The following is an 18085-nucleotide window of genomic DNA, read 5'->3' on the forward strand; positions in this document are numbered from 1 at the left end:
AGAACTTTTGTAGCCTACCTTTGCTCTTAGACACAGAGGCAAAGGGAGGCCTGAAGGCAGATCATCCAGTAAAACCTGAGGCAAAAAAGGCCTCAGCTTCTTCTGTGTCCTCACCCTGCTCAGCACTGAGCTTAAGCTTTCTTTGGTCATCTCTTGATGCCAGAGTTAACTATAGAAGCCTGCCTTGTTCCCCTTCATACTCCTTGCCAGTTTTTAATCTAGCTGTGCTTTGTCATTCCTATTTGCATCCCTGTGTGCCCAGGCAATGCATCTGTATTCCTTCTGAGTAGTCTCTACCCACTTGTGCCTCCCATATGCTTCCATATGCTTCCTTTATACTTCCTTAACTGAGCTTAGGTTTCTCCATTCACTTGTCCCCATTCAGCCTCCTGTTATGCCTGCTGGTTATCTTGCAGACAAGACAAACTGGTTTGCCTGATTCTGTTAACTCAGATGGTTCTAATGTGTTCCTACTAATACAGGAATGTGAGTAATTAATTCATGATGCTGTACTCTTAATATCTTAAATCACATGCATGGATCAGGGCTTCTACAATATTCCAGCAGATTCTTTAATATCCCTTATTCTTCATCACAGTTACTAACCTGATAGCTCCCCAGCTGTGTGGGATGGTTGATAAATTATCATGCGAGAAGGACTCTTGGGTTACCTTCCTCTTCTGAAATAGGGTTTTTTAAGGCTTTTATGTGCTTTTAAAGAGGCTGTGTCACTTATTAACCAGACACTCTGAAAAGCCTGCTTTGAGAAGGAGCCTCCTCGGAACAAAAGTAACAGTAACTTCTGCACATTGGCAATATAGCAGATAAAAAGAGATTTGTTTGTGACAGCCAACAGTTGCCACCAGGATACTTCTGAAGTACCTGTAAATGTACTTTCAGTATTAAATACTCTGAAAAATACTTGTATGCTGTGTTTTAGAACAGAAAAATACAAAACCACTGGCATGAATATGAGCTTTTGGCAAGAAAATGACAACTTTCTCAAACCCAGGGAAAGCAGTTCAGCATACAGATTTCTGCCTGATTTTATTTTAAGCTTTCTTTCCACTGAAATAACTTTTTCATATGGCAGCTGTAGTTGTTATCTCTAAAAGAAGAGGGACATTGGTATTTCCTCCTTCCCCATGAAAACCTCTTGCTTGCCAATGAGAAATTTCCACTGACTTCACAATCTTCCCTGAGCACAGAGGAAAACAATAACGTTTTCCCTTCAAAGCCATATGTATGTGGTTACCATCTGCAATGTACTACATGGCTTGTGGGTAATGTATCGATTTCCCTCTGCTGCACTTACTGTTACAATCAAATCAATGAGACCATTTGCAAAAAGAAATGAGAATGTTTTGACTGCCTACAATTCTTTTATTCTACAATTGCAAACTTCACTTTGCAGTCTATCTGGCTAGCACAATGACACATGAAAAGCTTCCTTACTGTGTTATTGATCTGCCTTCATCAGTTAAAATACTGTTTATAGTATACTAAGGCCACATTTAATTCCTCATTTCTCCAAGGTAAAGGAGACTGACAAAGAAGGAGGAGGCTCCAAGCTGACAGGCTGCTCTTCATGGCCATTGTAATAAACATCACAGCTAATTTAAAACAGATTCTACCTGCTTTTCCTCCTTTGATCACCTGGGCATGCTGTTTTCACAGTGGTTTTAGAAGTGGACCAAGTAGACCAGACACAGAAAATCCTTCACCAAGTAGACTGTATTTTTTTTACTCCACTTTCTGCCTTTTCATTGATTAAAGGTTGATGAATCCCATTTGCTAGAAAGTACCAAGGAAATCTGTACAACATTTTTCCAAAGTGTGGGTTTTTGCACATTTGCCTTACAAGAGACTTTTCCTTTCTAGAGCTATATTTGATCACAGAAAGTTTAAGTGTGGGTGGTTCTAAACCAGGCTTCCTCACAACCATATGTATCTTCATTAGTGTGGCATAAGGTCACAGTCAGGGCTTCTATGGAAATGTTCCAAAACCAACTTTGTCTTGGTGGTGGTTCCAGCTACAAATCAGTATTTAACTCTGTGTCTTGGGAGTGGAGCAGAATACATTTAGTAAAAATGGGATGGAATATTACAGAAAAAAGCCCCAGTTATCTTTATAATGCTATTGGGGTTCATTGAATCTAGATTTTTCCAAAAGATTTAGCTTATTTTATGTCTTTATTTATAAATATGACTACTCAGTTTCTCTGAGTATTGCAGCGATTTGGTAGTAAAATAGCAGAATAGATGTATTCCATTCTTCATATAACTAACTCCCCCTGTTGTGTATACTGTTGAGGCTGAGCATCAAGTATTGCCTGAAGAATAGCAATAGTTGCCAAGTACCGAAGTGTTGTTACATTTCTCTGTCACTTTTCACCCCGTTTTTGGCTGTGCTATGTAAAAGGAATTTATTAGTTATTCACTGCAAAAATCTTTGTCAGTTGAACGTGATGGGAATAAATGCAGGATAAGTTTTACCTTCCCTGGGTTTGGTTTCTTTTAAAATTGCTTTCCTCTTGCTCCCCTTTATCATGGCACTTACTCTTTTGTACAATAGTTACTAGTTATTATGCATTAATTACATTACTCTCGTGCCCAGGAACTCTTGTTATGGATAAGGACCCCTGATGTGTTATGCTTTACAAAGCCAGTGTGGAATGCCTGTTCACATTCCAGAGATTCAGAACCATTACAAAAGACAAGGAACAAGGAGAGAAAGAGAGGTTTAAAGGATGGAACACAAGCTAATGAGACATTATTGATCAGCCTGGAAGCCAGTGCTTTCAGCACTCCAGGATTTTAAGCACTACCAAGCTGTGATGGAAAGCATACTGTAGTACTTCAGTTATTACATTTTTAATACAAAACATTTCTATCACTCTAGTTGACTTCATTTTCTATACTGTACTAACATGCTTCTTAAATAGCAGATGTATTTATATAGTTACAGCAAAAGTCTATGCAGTAAGTGAATTTGGGGTAAAATTCTTTCCTTACCCCAGAAGATGTTCCAGAGTGAACTTGCAGAGTAAGGTTTGCCATGCTGTGACATTCAGCAATGATTCTGCTAACGGCAGCTTAAATAATCATTTCCTCCTTCCCAGCTGTGTGTTTCTATTCCTGTACCATGCCTTGCCCTGTACAGCCACAAGCATTTGTGCAGCACATGGTGAACTGAATTCAGGGAACTAATACAGATGCAGAATAACCTTCTAAAATAGTGTTTATGAAACTGGACTCCAAATAACAGTAACCAGAGTAATAGTAAACTTGCCTGGTCCTTATTGAACAGAAACAGCCTAAGTTTTTAGGCTTAGAATTTCATTCACTTGGCAATTCACTCTGAGTTTAAGGTTTGATCTAGTTTTGTCCCCTCCCCAACTGGAGCACCCATCCTGGAGTGCATCTTCCGGTTTTGTTTCAGCGGTAAGGACTCCATGTGCGCATCCAGACTTGGAGCAGCAGAACCCTGTGGTAAGACACAGAGGTGCCATCCAAAAGAGCTTTTCCAGTGACCATTATATCACCTTCCCAAATGACACAAGCTGGAATAGTGAGGATCGGCTTCTGTAAGACTTGCTGTAGCTCAGCCAGATTCACCGGCACAGATAGGCTGGCTGGAGGGCTGATTTTTTTTAACACTGCTAGTGAAGTTATTCTAGTAGACATCTAAAGCCATAATGAAACCTTACTGAAATTCATATTCACTCTTTTCAGGTAAAACTCATCTTTACAGAACCCCAACCTCTACATAAAGCTATGTTTCTACTGCAGATAAACATGCAAGTATTTAAGAGTAGGAATGTATGAAGTTCTAAGAGGGACACTGAATCCTTTTCTCCCAAGAGCAGAATCTCTAGCTGCTAAGAGATAATTCAGGTCAAAACCACTGTATCAGCTTTTCCTCATCTGCGGCATGTGGATAAGAAAGTCCTGTATAGATTCTGCAGTCCTCAAGCTCTTGATGCTCGTTAAGTACTGTACCGGTAATTAGAATTCTTATGACTCTCAAAGGGCTAAACCAGAAGATTAAAAGAACTTTCTTTTCCTGTGAGAGGATATGTTTTATACTTGGATAACTAGGAGAGATGATGATTGCTGATAGAGAGATGATAGAGAGGCTAGAAGTGTTTATTGCTGGCTTTGCATTTCTTGAGCAATGATACATAGGTCATTGTGAAACCTAGGAAAGAAGATAGATGTGGGACTGAAAATCAGGAAGTCTGAATCCTTGACCAAGCTGCCTGGCCTTGGATAAATATCTTAAGCTCTCTGTACCTCATTCTAGCATATATGACTAAAGGCAGTATTTCCCCTACTATAGGAGGTGCTATAGCCTGACTATATTAATACATGTAAAATGTTTTAAACTGCTATGGTGAAAGAGTTTATGTCCATATTTATATGCAGATGAATGAAGGCAAGCTCTATATTTTATGGAAAAATTAAACTATACCTCAGACAAACCAGGGAAGTTCTGGATTGTCATTGGAATCAGTCAGGTTTTGCATTTGATGAAGGGGAATGCCAGTGAGAATTGAAAGTGGAATCAGAGCCACATGTAACACTTGGCAGTTACTAATGTGCTTTTCATTTTGTTTGACATTTTAATCATGTTACAACATATATATACATTTGAATAATATATATACTGCATATCTGTAATAGCTTTACACCTTAGGCCTATGACTATGTGTGATAAATGAGAGAACTGTAACACTGTGACTGATAGCTACACAGATAACTCAGCTTTACCAGGAGATGTTTCTAAGAAAAGGTCAATGCCATTCCTGAACAAAACCTTAACGTCTCCTAGAAACTTCGTATAAATAGTCAATGACCTCTTTGGGTGAAGAGGAATACAAAATATTACAAGACCCCATTTCATTTATTAAGGCATCATAAGCTTGCCATATACACCATTACACCATACACAATGTAGGAGGAAATAGATCTCTGAGTAACTACTGAAGGGAAGAATCACAAGCATGTGTTGTTGTTGCAGGAGCCTACACTATGTCATCTATCCAGTAGGACCAGGTGGAGACATGATAACCTTGGAGAAGTAAGTATTGATCTTTGAATACTAACAGAAGCCACAGAAAGCAGAAAATGTATTTGGGCTTCTAATTTACTATTGTTTGCGCCTGTCAGTGAAATCTGAACCAGTTAACATAATCAATTTAAGATGGAATCAATACCCTTTCTTCTTATGCCAGTCCTGGGCAATAGTGTATATCTGCACTTAATATGACCTCTGATCCTGTCTCTTACGGTTCTCCCATGACTGACTAAGGACAAAGCCTGCAGTGACAACACCTCCACAGTCCCAAATAGTTGGGAAGTTTTTTTTGCAGGGTGGTTACTAATGGTTAACTCCTGAGTTACTCTTTACCGATGGCCCAAATAACGGAATAACAAGTGTACTTATTGAGTTAGAAGGGCCTGAGAGCCCACTGGGTATCAGGATTCCATTATCAGATTACTGTGGCAAGTTGAAGAAGTTATTTGAAATGAATGAAATTACTGGCAAGAGGAATGATCATCCTCATCAATGTTAGCTCAGGAACAGGTGGATAATCAGGAATTCTGGGGTAATCCCAGATCATAAATTGATCAAGCAACCAGGAACAAAAACGGTCAAATAAATAATCCAGTTATACTGAAATGAATTCACAGTAGCATTACACGTAAGACCTATGCAGTAATCCTTTTACTGTGAGTAAGACTTCAGTGGGAATGCTATATTCAGTTTGATACAACCATTTCAATAGCTACCAACTGAAAAACAGGCCAAAGGCCTGTTTTTATTCAGAATAATCTGAATTTTAGAAGCTATGATTTATGATTTGAAAAATTCATATTCTTTTGACTAGTTTCTCATGGGAAACAGGAAAACAGTCTGGAAATACATGAAAATTGCTGGAAAGAGGAGAAAAATAATTTCTTTGTTCACTGTCACTGAATCATAGAATGGTTGAGGTTGAAAGGAACCTGTGGTCCAACCTTTCTGCTCACTGCAGGCTCAATTACAGCAGGTTGCTCAGGATTATGTCCAGTGGGGTTTTGTCTGTCTCCAGATGGTGACTCCACAGCCACTCTGGGAAGCCTGTGCCAGTATTTGACCTCCCTCACAGTGAAAAAGTTTTTTCTTAACTTGAAGTGGATTTCCTGTATTTCTGTTTGTGCCCATTTCCTCTTGTCCTGTCACTGAATACTACAGAGAAGAATCTGGCCCCATCTTGTTTTCATTCTCCCATCAGGCGTTTACACACACTGATAAGATCCCCCCTGAGCCATTTCTTTTTGAGTCTAAACAATCCCAGGTCTTATCCCAAATAAGACATAGCCAGCATAATCGGCAGCAACTAAGAATTTGGATAAATAAGCATGGGAATAGATTGCTCACTGACATTAGCAGGCCAATATCCACTAGTGGTTTCTAAGAACAGGTCAAGCAAGGCAGGAATGACGTAATGTTCTCTTCCTAGTCACAATTTAGGATGATTTGTGGCACCCTTATTTCTTTGAATCTCAGTCTCTTTGCCCATCTCCACATTGCCTCAACTTTCTTTTCATCCATCACACTCTGTCTTCTCTTGTGCATGTGTCAGTGTCAGTGCATGTGTCATCAAGCAGTGTCAGAAGCTCCCGTCAAGGCATCTCAACACCACAGAACTACAACCACTTGCTACTGAATCAGAAATTTCAAGATTCATCCTGCTTACCTCTCTTTGCTTGCTGCCCTTCCAGCTGGGTTCTGAGTCTTCAGAGCGATGGCCTTAGTGTCATGTCCTGTGCTCAGGTCTTGTGAGGTTATTCAGTTTAAACCTGCCTCATTATAAATAAACTGAACTTAAGCTCCAGATCCACGTGAGAAACAGTAGGATTCATAGTGTCCCAATTTCTTGTTTTAATTAAGAAAAAGTACCTCCTTCACAGGAATTTTGTTTCTTTCTGTGCTGTTTACTGACGATTTTTTCCTTTGTATCTGTTGTCCAAATGTACTTTCAAACTTGAGGGAGTTATTGTCAATTTTTACCCAAACAAAAAGGCAATGAATGAGCAAAGTAAAGAAAAAGGTTCACACACAGAACAGGACAAAAGAGAGAAAAAGGCTGGCATTCCATTTTTCTCCACTCAGCCATACTTACTTCTTTACAGAAGCAGTAACTTTGAATGTGCCAAAAAACTCCAAACCCCTAAAAAAATCATAGAATCACAGAATGGTCTGGGTTGGAAAGGACCTTAAGATCACCCAGTTCTAACCCCCTGCCATGGGCAGGGTTGCCTCACACTAAACCATGTCACCCAAGGTTCTGCCCAACCTGTCCTTGAACACTGCCGGGGTGGAGCATTTATCACGTCTTTGGGAACCCATTCCAGCGCCTCACCACCCTCACGGTAAAGAACTTCTTCCTCATATCTAACCTAAACTTACCCTGTTTAAGTTTGAACCCATTACCCCTCGTCCTGCCTCTCCAGTCTCTGATAAAGAATCCCTCTCTGGCATCGTTGTAGGTGCCCTTCAATACCAGAAGGCTGCTATGAGGTCCTCACACAGCTTCTCCAGGCTGAACAGCCCCAACTTTCTCAGCCTGTCTCCATATAGGAAGTGGTGCTCCAGCCCCTGATCATCCTCATGGCCCCCTCTGGACTTCCACCAACACCTCTGTGTCCTTCTTATGTTGAGGACACTATTATTTCAAAAAGAAGAAAGCAAATGTGAGCCAGACTGCAAATATCTTTCCTGCTCAACTAAAATGGTTTGAAATCAGGTTTCTGAGACTAACTAGTGCATTATGCATGGGGTTGTTCTGTTTGGCTGATTTGATTTGCCTCAAGCCTCAATGTTAATTACAGTGAAAAGCTAAATACAGACTCAATTTAAATTTGCTAACAATCTTAAAAATAGATGCTTCTGCCCTACTCTGAATCCAACACAGCATCCACAGGCAAACGCAATTTAACACTACCAAACCCAGCTGTGGTCACAGATTTCATTCTCAGTTGGAGTATGTCATTTTAAATAGTCATGTAACATTCCGTTTTCTTCAATGTATTTGGATTCAGCTTATGGGAGATAAAAATTGATCTCCTGTCACAGCAGTATAATGCCTATGGGAAAATGATTTGGGAAGGACTGGGAATTAAAACTCCTGGATTGTGCTACTGATACTGCAAATAAATTACCTTACCACTTGTAAATTCAAATAATAGGTGTATGACCTGTCCCTGTGGAGTATTTTATGACTGGAAAGCACTTTGGAATCATATAATTAAAATATTAGATAAGTACACATAAGAGCAAATTTCCTTGAGATGGAAACTAGGTGAAAAATAATCCCCAACCATTGTGATAATAGGAGGGATTTATGTGGATGGTGCTCCATTATGCAAAGACCACTTTGCACTCTGTGCTTTACATGATCTCTTCTTACAGCACTATGTGTTAAAGATAAGGCTGCATCAGCTATTGGAGCAAAAAGGTTGGAGCAATTCTTACAGTCAGATGATTGCTCATTTCTTGGCAGCTTGTGTTGCTCATCGTTCCAGCAATACAAACCTCTGTCCTTCATCAAAAGTATGCTTCACCTGGGTGGTGGGGCAATCCCAAGGACAAACACAGGCTGGGCAGAGACTGGATTGAGAGCAGCCCTGAGGAGAAGGTTTTGGGGGTGTTGGTTCAGCTGTGTGCACTTGAGCCCAGAACCTCCCTCCTCCTCCCCCCATCTGCTGGGCTGCATCCCCAGAGCGTGAGCAGCAGTCGAGGGAGGGGATCCTGCTCCTCTGCTGCACTTTGGGGAGACCCCCCCTGCAGCCCTGATCCAGCTCTGGGGCAGCAGTACAAGAGGGACGTGGAGCTGTTGGAGCAAGGCCAGAGGAGGCCATGGAGATGCTGCGAGGGCTGGAGCAGCTCTGCTCTGGAGCCAGGCTGAGAGAGCTGGGCTGGGTCAGCTTGGAGAAGAGAAGGCTCCTGAAGGGGAGACCTTAGAGCAGCTCCAGTGCCTAAAGGGGCTGCAGAAACCTGGAGAGGGCTTGGGACAAGGGCCTGTAGGGACAGGCCAAGGGGAATGGCTTGAACCTGCCAGAGGGGAAACTGAGCTGAGCTCTTAGGCAGAAGCTCTTCCCTGTGAGGGTGCTGAGGCGCTGGCACAGGGTGCCCAGAGAAGCTGTGGCTGCCCCATCCCTGCCAGAGTTTAAGGTCAGGTTGGATGGGGCTTGGAGCAAGCTGCGCTAGTGGAAGGTGTCCCTGCCCGTGATGAGCTGTAATGTCCCTTCCGTACAAGCCGTTCGATGATTCTGTGACTCAAAGCAGCTGGTTTAGAAAGATGCCTGGTCCCTGACCCCCCCGCCCCAGTTCCAGCGGCAGGAGCCGGCAGCGAGCCCCCGGCTTTGCCCGGGGCAGGACCCGGCGGCAGCAGCCCCATCCCCGGCCCTCTGCTGCCCTCTGCTGCTCGATGGGGACCCTGCTCGTCCCCAGTTCGACGTCACGTTGATAATAACGTCATAAATGAAGCTGTACCGGCGACATTTGGCCGGAACGAGCGGCTGGGCAGTATTTGCCACTTGTAGTAATGCAAGTGTATCAGAATGATAATTTGTGACCTTATAAAATTACACAATATATGCGGGTTTTAATGCTAATGCCGTTAAACAGCCCATTTTCTGTAGGTTGCTGTTGGCTGTATGATGAATGCTAAATTACCACGTACTGACATTGTCAGTTTCTTCCACTGACTGGATTTTGCCTTTACCAGAGCACCATATAGCAAATAAACTTAATTAGAATCCTGTTTCTTGGCTCAAACTCAAGTAAATGTTGGATTTTTAGGGGTTTAGATTCTAAACCTGAAAGATTCTCAGAGGTTGGTTGTGCCAAGATGGCCCTTCCGCACATGACCTGCTCGAATCACACCTGAAATACCCATATGAACTCATACAAAAAATTGGTCTTTTCTTCCTCCATCATTTACATAAATGTGCTCAGATTTTGATCCAACTTCTGGCAACAACAGAAGCTTCAGTTGTGCAATCTATGAGACAGAAAATCCACCAAGGAGAACAGGGAAAATTACAAGCACACAAAGCTCCCTGACATTCCTGCCTCTGGATGCAGAAGAAAGAATGCTTCAGGAGTGGATCAGGCTGAGAGATCAGGCTCTGTCAACAACTACTGGAGACTCACAGAGTTCCCAGTGGAAAACTTACGGATGAAAAGCAGAGATATCACCAGGGGACACTGGAAGAATGACACTGGAGCATCTCTCTTGGATGGTGCAAAATCTGAATCACTGAATCTGATTCCATCCATTTCAAAATAAGTGCTTTGAGCCTCCCTGTAAGAATCTGAGAACATGTTTTATTTGAATGGAATTACAACAATCTAAGGTGATTTCTTAGAGTGGTGAGTATAAGGAACACATCATTCTCTAAGCAACCAGAACCGGCATCATGTTTTCTTCCATAACCCTTCTCGGCATGCCATCTATATACAGATCCTAAAGGTCAGTGTGTCCTAAAGGTAACAAAGCACAGGCAGAGGAGGGGCAGTTTGTACCTCCCAGCTGAGCTAAGCATCTAAAACACCCTTGTGAGTTATGCACTAGTGCATCTTTCAAGAACTACCAAAAAATAAAGTACTGGTTTATCACAGGAAAGCTGAAATGATTCACAAATAATAAAGACATGGCTAAATTCCATGTTTCTCATTGAATAAAAGCACAAATTCAAGTGAGTGAGTAAAAGCTGTCAGCCTTTTCTAGATGAACATAGGGCCTGCTTTTATAATGGGCTGACTCATTCCTTCCTATTGAAAAGCCAGACCTGCCATACAAAAACAAACATGTTAAATCTCAAAAGTAGGTGTTGCTGAGAAGAAGGTACTCGAAACTGCACCTTTGCTAAGTGTTTTTTCCACTTTAACTTAGCACCTTTACCCTTAGCTGGGTTGTGTTCAGTTCTAAGCCTGCAGGAGCTGAAGAACTGCTGCTGGTGTTCAGTCCAGTGCTGCTGGAAGCATCCAAGGCTTGTGCTGCCTGAGGCTACAGGCTTGTGTTTCTTTTGAGGCAGGTAGAGATTGATGGATTGTTGTTAGAATTCAGATTTGAAGTGAGAATTAGAGTTGTGGATATGGAATAAAGAGGTGCAGGTATGAGCCAATGGTTTTCTTTTTGGTTTACAAACAGAAAACCAAACTCTAATCCCTCTGCTAAGAGACTGATGTCTTCAGCACTCGGCGCTGGTAAGGCTGCACCTGGAATCCTGTGTTCAGTTCTGGGCCCCTCACTACAAGTAAGACATTGAGGTGCTGGAGTGGGGCCAGAGAAGGGCAATAGAGCTGGAGCCATGGTGGGGCAGGAAGAATTAGGGGGTGCTCCTGATGGGATCTGGAAGTGTTCACAAACTGTGTAGTTGAGGCCCTCAGTGATCTGCTTTAGTGGTGGGTTTGGCAAGCCTGGAGTAATGGTCGGACTCAATGATCTTAAAGGTCTTTTCCAACTGAGTTCATTCTATGATTCATGTAGGTTCCAGACTGGAAAAGGTCATTGGTTTTATGCAAAGCTTGAGAGCATCGTGTGTAAGGGAGGTTCCACAAAACCTAGTTTGGCAGTCAAATCTGAAAGTATCCCGGGTTTTAAAAAGCTGGATATGCCAATGTTGTCTGTTACAAGTAGGACTGCAGGAACCCAGGGCCTCCAACACCCTGCAAACCTGCATTAACCTGACACCTTTTATAAGCCTGGAAAAAAATCATAGGAATGTCGGCATCTACTAAAGCCTGCCACCACAGCATGTAAGCATCCTGCCAACATGGTTATTCACTGCTGTAATGAACACATGCACAATTAGAAAGTTTGTTTAACTATTGCTGGAAACCATTTTCCATCACAGTCCTTTCAGCTGTTTTACAGATACTGCAGGAGGAAATTCTGCCTTTGGGCGCATAGGCTTGGAACGTGCCATGGTGGGGCAGGAAGAATTAGGGGGAGCTCCTGATGGGAGTGCACTCTAAGTCACTGTAAGAGTGACATACACGAGCATTAAGTGATGTGAGCAATGTCAAGGGAAGTCAGACTCACAGCCTATCCTGGTTCTCCTGTCAAACGTCATGTAATGTACCTTTGCTATGGCATAACTACATTCTGATCACAAGCACCATAACAGGAATGTGTGGACATGAGTGAGTTGATAAATCAGAGTAAATCAGAGGCAGAGGAGGAACTAGAACTCAAGTGATGCAGAGAGCCAGTTTCTCAGCTCTATCAAATAAGTATCCTGTAATTTCATAGCCTCATATTGTTTCTTAGTGTAGTCAAGCATAAACTATTTAAGGCAGGGATCCCCTATGCATGTTAATTGTGTGTTATGTAACAAGAGTGATGTGTCTAATTGTTACTGCACAAAGGGAAGCATAATAATAATGATGATTGCTCTGATTTCTGCCTTCCCTCATGGTGCATATTTTCCTTGAAGTAATCAGGGACTTGTTGCTAGGTAGTTAATATTTAAGGTAGCTTAAATATTTTAATGTATCTGTGCCTGTTGTTTCTAGGCAGCAATATTTGTTTATGATATTGCTATACAACCCTTTCCACCTTACAGCCTTTATTCAGTGTAATCTAATATAATAACCCATACACTTAAATTTCGGTCCTGAGACTTGTTTTTCTCACAGAGTAGCATATTAAAGTATTGAAGCTACTGTTAAGAATGATAAAATATCTCTGACGTAGATATATTCTTTGTCAGGATGTACTGCTAGCATTCTTAGTACACTTCAAAAGTGAACAGAATACTTAAATAAGGCCATTTACTAGTTGGCAATGCTGCTGTGCATTTTCAGCACCTATTGCAAATGCTTACATGTTCCAAAAGCAGAAAATTCCAGAGTTTCAAAGTAAATCATCAGTGGTTTGGGTGGAGAGAAGCCCGGTTTGAACTGAATTACAGTTACCTTCATCTTCGTTCTCATGCTTCCAGGCATGTTGCATCTCTACAGTTGGCTTTCTACCTAGTCTGCAGGCATGCAGAAATAGTGATAAACGGTTGAATTTAATGGCTGAGGATCAAGATTACCTCTAGCTGGAGAGAAATCTTCACATGCAGACCTGTTCCTAAGAGGCCAAGAGAAGGAAAGAGGCTTCATGGTAGTTGGAAAGGCAGTTAAATAGAGAAGGAGTGGAGATGAGACAAGAGCTCATCATAAATAGTGACTCTTAAGGAAGGTCCTGAGGACCAAGGAATCACCAACACCTACTGAAATGTTTAACTAGGGGTATGTGTTATCATTTCATCAGTCCTTTGGAAGTAAAATCAACATATTTTTGTCTGCTGGGCAACACTGCTGCAGGTTTTCCTTGCTGTAATCTCAATTTTATTTAAATAAAATAGAAAAAGTCTAAAACATTTAACTTGGGATGAATGTTGTATCTCTTGCTAATAGGTTTTGTCCTCTGACCTTGCACTTGGAGAGGCAAGAGACTCTGCTGACTCCTCATGTTCTTTGCCACAGATCTATGTGGGCTGCAGAAAACATACATCATCTACCTACCAAGCCTGTGGGAAACACAGAAGGGAATTACTCCAGACAGTGCTCATGTCTGCAACTGAAAGCTGAGCTTTCCTGGCAAGACACAAACGGATGGGAACTCAAAGTTCACCAAATGCTGAAAAGCAGAAATCAGGGCTTCAGGTAACCCATGCTGATGGTTTTGCAAATCTAATCTGTTCACTGTCAGGTGCTGCAGAAATACAGTAAAGCCAGGCAAAGTTCCAGAGCCATTGCTGCTAAATTCAGTGTATTTCTGTTAGTGTTTTAAAACGAAGATAACCCCCATTTCTTAAAATTAATCTTGTATTTGTGAAGGCAGCTGAACAGCCCTGCAAACACATCCTCTATCTGCAGTAGATACAACAGAAGTTCAGAGTTTGTTGGAACAAGTACCATTACTCATTAGAAGCTACTTATTTTCATGTCTCTTCAAGTCTCCAGCCTTTTTACTGAGACCTCCGATAACATTATCAGTTAGTGCAAATTCTAACAGTGATTTCTGTATTTGTTGCAGAACACATCACAGAACACTACATGGTCCTTGTGTAACAGGACAGTACAAATGTAATGGGACCAGAAATTAAGGACTCCATGTACCATCTTTAGTTCTGAAACATGAAGTGTGTCTTTGCTAGTTGGTGCCCTTTGGAATCCTTTCCTGAAATATGTGTACCAAATGGACTTTTTCTAATCTGAAATTCACCATCAGATCCTCTACTCCTGCTTGTCCTGCAGTTTGCTGGTGAGGCATATAAAAACTGAAGGCTAGACCTGTTCCTTTCATGTAGACTCCCACCTTCTGGGGACAGCAGTGACAATTCTGGTAGGTAACAACTGAACTAACTTCTGATTTTTACCCTCTTTTAAAGCTTAGTTATAAAATCTGGAAAGGTATTTGACTGAGAATTGGTATGTTCCACTGCTTTGGAACCAGCTTCTTGCCCATCTTAAAATAACTCTTGCTTTGGATTACACTGCCTGGCATACAATTACATTTGTATCTAGTATTACAAAGAGTAGACAGGCCGTTCGCGTTCACTTGGTTGTTTCACAGGAGTGTAGATTGATGCCATCCACAATACTATGAATGTGTTGTCTATGTAGAGCTGGGAAATCCCAGTTATCCAGTATAAAAGGCTCTTTCTTTGTGCAGGAAGGTTAGTATAGCTTAGTATCATCCATTTATCTGTAGGCAAATGCTTTATCTTAAGAGCAAAGTGGTTTGTGGTTGATTTGGATCTCCAGTACTGTTACGAGATACCCTACCCGCATAAATAGATGAAAGTGCCAATAAGATCATTGTTATCTAGTGCTAAAATGACTGCATTCATATTTCATTAATGAAAATATCATATATCCAGAGAAAATTAGATTTTTCATCTTAGGATTTACATTAAAACTCCAGGAAATCGTATTTTGTATGGCTAACTTGTGGCTTTGACCTGTATTCTACAGCCAGCACTACTGAGCTCAGATGAGCATGTTCTAAAGGCCTCCTTTACCAAAGTGGTCCAAAAGGACTGGATTTGTTTCTGTCAGAAAAACTATGTTATTGATCGATAACAGCTTTTGTAACAAAACCAGAGCTTGATCTGATATTAAATGTTTACAGTTAATGATTTACGTTAGTTTCATAACACATCTGCGTGTCATTACTTGGACACAACAGGACCAAAAGCACAGAAGTTACTGCCCATAACTAGTCCTTTTGTCTGAGCCTGTTTTACCCTCGTGTTTGTGTGTCACATTTAAGTTCATGAAGCAGAAGTGTCTTTTATTTAATTACCTGCATATTTTAAAAGATCAATACATACACATCTAAAGAGGGAGACTGAAAACCTAGCAAATGCAAACCTTCTCATAAGCATACCTTGATTAACCTTTGTCCTCTTCAGCAGCTACATGCCAGCTACCAGAAGCTTTGTTATGATTTCAACAATCGTTTTATAATGTAAGAAGTGTGACATGATATCCTCACTGAGAATACTGAGACTAAAGCTTTCCTAGGCTGGCTTCCACTGCTACTGCAGTGAAGGAGGATGACCTGCCTCTACAAACTGTGCTGTCACCTTCCTGCCTTCTGGGCGGTTTCACTTGTACTTCTTTCCTTCCCCAACCTGTCTGCAAACACAGCTAAGCTAACATGAAGTTGGAAGTCAAACATATCCCACATAACGGGCTTGTACCTCCCACTGGAGAGAGGGTGAAACCACACACCAGAGTGCCACGGTCCTGTCTTGGCATGTTCTTGGGGGCAGTGTAACTATCTGCTGCCCCTTCTTCAGGATATGATTTGGTTGTGTGTAAATAGTCAAAATGCTTATTTATAGGAAACACAATGCCTCGCTGTTGTGATAGTTTAAATATAGAGAACAGGCCACTACTGGCATTTAAAATATCACTAGCTGGACAAGATAGTGCAATCAGAAAATAGCCTAAGCTTTTACTGTGGTTCTGTGTACAGGCTTTTCATATCCCTCTTACTGCTTTTAAATGAGTTGAAACAGGATTATTTGCTTCTTGAACAAATTAAATGCTTGACATTTACTCAAAGTGAGTATCAGGCAGTTTTATCTTTTTCTTAATGCAAATCTTTGGATATTTTCATTTTTTAAAGTGGCTCCTGCAAATGCAGTGTGTGCATTTAAACACCATGTATTCCACAGCACATCTGCCATTTGTCGTGCACGGCTATATTTGAACAGTAATGCAATAATGTCATTCTTATTGTTAGTATTAAAACTATAATTACTTTCTACCTGAGTTTCAAAGCCAGGTTCCCAGTGAGTTATTCACTCAGGGTCAAGCCAGAGACCAGCTAGTACTTGTATTGCAGGAGAGGAAGTTAATGAAGAATCCTTTCCCTCTCCTCTGCCAGTTACCCACATCATTGGTACCAATGCAAGGCAGCAAGCAGGCCCTGAGAGTAGGTGGGTCATAAAATTACAGGGAAGGGGTGGGAATCTTCATCCACTTCCTCCTTTGCTACTCCCTCCTCCCAGCCCATATGCAGAATTGGTAGCTGTGCTGATGTGTCAAGACATATATGCTGGGCTGGGTGTAGTGTACTCTTGAGCAAGAGAGGAAACAAAGAGAGGCTATGACTCAGAGCAAGTCTTCCAGCCAGGCAGCTAAATGCACTTTCCCTTATTAGGCCAGATCATGAAACCTTGCTTCATTTAGAGTGGTACCTAATTCTGCAGTAGGATCATTCCCTTCAATAATCAAGTTTTCAAGTCCCGCTTAGCGGAGTGAAGCTCTACCTGTAGCTTTAATTCTCCAAACAAAAAAACCCAACAAACACTTGACTCCACCTACTCTGCCCAACAACATGAATCAGGCTCCATTAGCAGCAGATGACATGTTTGAAAAGGATAGCACCTGCTTAACTTCCTGTAAACGCTATGCTTTTATGACTGTAATCTGAATTGCCACCTCAGCTGATGAGGTGGGTTTGATCTGAGTTACTTTAGTGGGCTACTAAGAGAAACCAGAAAGAGATGGGGCCTCATGCCTCCCACAGACCTTGCTTACAGCCTAACTGACAGGACTTACAGCCAGTTTTCCCTGATTTAGGTATTTTTGTTACATGATGTCAAGAACTGTGACCTCGACTGAAATGTAACCCTGCAGGAGGGATGTGTCACTGAAGTGAGTTCATATGAGAATTATGCAGGCAGATGAACTTTCATACCTCTTCTGCTAGAATGCCCACAATGCTGCTCCAAAAGCTGGCATAACCAAATGGTTGTAAGACATTGTGTCTTCTTACAGGGTGTTGTTGACTATCAAAATGAAACTAAAAGCAGCATCAACCTTCTACCTACAACTAAGCAGATGTTTCAGCTGTTATTTCAAAACAGTTGTTGCATTATAATTTACATGCTGTATTGATATTTATAATAAAGAGTGACAGCTCTAAATGACCACTTTCAACCTGAGTTTTAAAACCAGGTTTTCAGACAGGTTTAAACTTCATTTCCCAACTAATCGCATGAGTCAGAGTATATGTAATTCAGGATGTAATCGATTGCCTTGAGTACCTATTTTCCTCATAAACACATGCTGTCAGGTTAAGAAAAGATTAGTTCATTTTACAAATGCAAGTCAAAGTTAACTTCTGGAGTTTGGTTGGGCATCCCCCTTCCTCCCTTGCACTCAATCTGCACTGGGCTGACAGCTGCTTTCATTTTACATGGATGTAGCCAAAGTACGTTTTATGTCCCTTGCTTAAGTGTAAGTTGCTAATCACTTCAAACAACCATGAAGTTACCTAAGCGGTTCAGAGGCGGCTATTCCACCTTTCATCATAGTGGCTCTATGAATAAAAGTGTGTTTAGCTGGAAATTCGGAAGTAGTTGTTAATAAAAGACAAATGACATTGCAGAACAAGTTAAGATCATAGAATAGTCAGGGTTGGAAAGGACCTTAAAGCTCATCCAGTTCCAACCCCCTGCCATGGGCAGGGACACCTCACACTTGATCATGTCGCCCAAGGCTCTGTCCAACCTG

This window comes from Neopsephotus bourkii, unplaced genomic scaffold, assembly GCF_033783945.1.
Source record: "Neopsephotus bourkii isolate Nb327-2 ecotype Australia unplaced genomic scaffold, CSIRO-AGI_Nbou_v1 NB_1189, whole genome shotgun sequence".
NCBI classification, from domain to species: domain Eukaryota; kingdom Metazoa; phylum Chordata; class Aves; order Psittaciformes; family Psittacidae; genus Neopsephotus; species Neopsephotus bourkii.